The following is a 3,502-nucleotide window of genomic DNA, read 5'->3' on the forward strand; positions in this document are numbered from 1 at the left end:
AGCCCTAAGTATTAGGTGCCCACTATCACAGTATCATGTAGATATTTCATGGATCCATTCTTCCCCTCTCTAAATCAGTTACCACCACTCATTTCTCACAACCCTTCTTTCTATAGTTCTGCCTGTTCTAGAATGTTGTATGATTCGAACTACACAGGCTTTTCATTCTGCCTCTTTCATTCAGCGGCATGTGTTGAAGTTTTGTCGTCATCTCTTCATGTTTGCTAGTTCATTTCTTTGTATAATTGAATAATTTTGTATTGCACCAGATGGATACACCACAGACAGTTGATGCAATCACATATTGAAGAACATCTTGGTTGCTTCCCCTGTTTGGAAAAGATAAATAAAGATGTTATAAACATCCATGCACATGTTTTTGTGTGAACATGAGTTTTCCGATCAGTTGAATACCTGGGGGTTTGATGGGAAGACTGTGTTTAGCTTTGTGTAAAAATGCAAAACTGTCTTTCAGTGTGAATGTGCCATCTTGCAGTCCCACAAGAAATAAACAAAAGTTCCTATTCCTAGGGGGTAGGAATTAGCTAGGCAGTCAGGGTAAAAAGACCCCAAAGAAAAGTAGCCAGTTTCTTGGCTAAAAGTCAAAATGTCCTTGGGCCTGTTAGCATTATACTCTGTTCCAAAGGCCAAAAATGTCAACAGTATTTGGGAGCTTGTATCTAGTCATTAAAAGATTTTAGGGTTACCTTTTCTGAGGGGGGAATGTTGGAGTAGCCAAAAGCCCCATAGAAATAAATGAAAGAAGAAAAAAAAGAAAAGAAAAAGAAAAAAGTGATGGGGCGATATGGGAGGTGTTAGAAGGGAGGGAGTGGGCATGGATTTGATCAAAACACCTTGTATGCATGTATGAAATTCTCAATAAAGTTTTTGTAAAAGTTAAAAAAAGTTCCTATTCCTTCAACTCCTCATCAGTATCTGGGGCTTTCACCATTTTAAATTTGAGCAGTTCTAATAGTCATAGAGAGATGTCATTATTGTTTTGCTTTGCAAGTCTCTACTGACAAGTGATCTTTAGTGTCTTTTATATGCTAATTTGCTACCTGTATTTCTTTGGTGAGGAGTCTGTTCAAAAAAATTTTTTTCCCCATTTGTAAATGGGTTGTACATTTCTTCCTGAGGAAGAGAAGTCTCTATATATTGGGCACAAATACTATCAGATATGTGAATGGAAATCTTTTCTCCTAGTCTATGTCTTTTCATTGCATTCTTTTATCAGTGTCTTTCACAGAGCACACATTCTTAACTCTAATAAAATGCAATATCCATTGTCCCCTTGTGGATCATCCTTCAGATGCTGTATCTAAAAATCACAAACCAAAGGCTGTAAAGATTTTTCTCTTATACTTTCTTCCAGAAGTTACATAGTATTGTATTTTATATTTAGGTCTATGATCTATTTTCAGTTAAATTTTGTGAAAACTAGACATGGACCTTCCTTTCTTTTCCCCCTCCCCCTCTCTTTGTTCCCTCCTTCCCTCCCTCCCTCCCTCTCTCCCTCCCTCTCTCCTCCCTCCGTCCCTCCCTCCCTCCCTTTCCTTCTTGATCTCTAATTGTTCCAGCCCCATGTGCTGAAAAGACCTTTCTTCACTGAATTGCCTTTGTTGTTCCTTTGTTGAAGATCTGTTGACTATGTCTATATGGGACATTTACACAGCTCTGTATCCTGCTCAGTTGACCTGTTCTTTCTCCAGTACCACACTGTCTCAATCACTGTCACTGACATCAGTCTTGAGGTTAGGCAATGTCAATCCTCCATCTTTATTCTCCTTTTTCAGCATTATGTCGTCTCTTCTAGGTCTTTTGCCTTTGTGTTGGATTTTAAATTTCCTGACTCATCAAGATTAAGACTCATAGGTAATCAATTACTGTATCTGTAAATACAATGGTATTAGTTTCATTTCTGATGTGATAAATTACCTTGACAAAAGAAATGTAAGGGAGAACAGGTTTATTTAGCTTCCCAATTCCAAGTTATGGTCCACCATGGCAGGAAATTCATAATGCCAGGAGCTTAAAGCAGTTGGTCACATTGTGTCCGCAGTCAAAAGACAGCAAGTGATGCATGCAGCTCATGTGAACTCAGCTCATTTTCTCTACTCTTATACAATCCAGAATCCTCTGCCCAGGGAATGGAACCACCCACAGTAGGCAGATCTTCCCACTTAATCCCACTTAACATAATCAAGATAATCCCACACAGACATCCCCACAGTTCAACCTAGTCTAGATAATCTCTCATTGAGACTTCCTTCCCAGGTAATTCTTGATTGTGTCAAACTGACAACTAAAACTAACCCTCACAGTAGCTAAGGTCATCATTAAACTGCTTGAAAAGATTTTTTTTTTTCCATTTGGGAGTTTTCCTACACTGAATTTTATATGGGATGCAAATAAACCAATACCATTTTTTTTAAAAATTAGGTATCAGATTGCTTCTTGGGGAAAAAATAGCATTGTTTGGAAAAACATTTTGATAAGCTGCTTAGGACAGAAGGTAGAACACAGGGAGGGGTGAGCCAAAGCCACAAAATTGGTGGCATAATGCCCCACGGGAACCAAGCACAGGACTCTGTGTTCTCCAGAGGGAGGATATGGGGGCAGGGGGGCAAAGAGAGAGGTAGGGAGAATCAACAGATGAACTGCAGCCGAGGTCCACATACAATGAAGCAACCAACCCAAATTCCACAGTTTAAGAAAAGAGATATAAGACATGATACACTGACCACCACCTCAATCCATACCTATAAAATTCTCCACATTCATGTATGCTTTGTGTGAAGGCTTTATTATACTTTAGGAATTCAAAGAACACTGCTGAGCTTTGCTCTGGCAGTGAGAAACAGAGCCAACACCCCTAGGAACAGAAGTAAAAGTCCCCTCTGGAATTAGCAGCCATCTTTCTGAGGGTCTGGGTTTTTGACAGGGCATGAATGGTAGATTAAGATAAATTCATCTCGTTTTCAAGGGACCTCAGCTAAGCCAGCATTTACATCACACACATCACAGTAAAGAGGCCTCCATCATTAGATAATCCCTCTAATAGCATCATTTCTTTTGATGCTGTTTAACAGCTGTGTGAAGTAAACCCTGTTTAGATTGGAACAAATCTAACTTAGCTTATATTGGATTGGCTATATTGTAATAAATGATTAAGGATTTGCATGAATGGTGTCTTAGATGCAAACTTTGTACATTTAAATGTATTTGAGTCTCTGTGGTTATGGGAAGGGTCTCACAGCTTCAGAAATAGAAATCATTAAATATAGACTAGTTATCACAGTTTGAATGTGAAATGCTCCCCCTCCCCCGGGCTCATGTGCTGAACACTTGACCCCCAGCTGGTGGTGTTGTTTTGGAAAAGATTGAGAAACCTTCAGGAGGTTGGGCTTAGCTAGAGGAAAGGGGTCACTGAGGGGCAGGTCTTAAAACATGGCTCAACTTCCGGTCTGTTTTCTGCTTCCCTGTTCCACCAAGATGTGAG

The sequence above is a fragment of the Nannospalax galili genome, unplaced genomic scaffold (genome assembly GCF_000622305.1).
Source record: "Nannospalax galili isolate Female #2095 unplaced genomic scaffold, S.galili_v1.0 scaffold291, whole genome shotgun sequence".
Classification (NCBI taxonomy): domain Eukaryota; kingdom Metazoa; phylum Chordata; class Mammalia; order Rodentia; family Spalacidae; genus Nannospalax; species Nannospalax galili.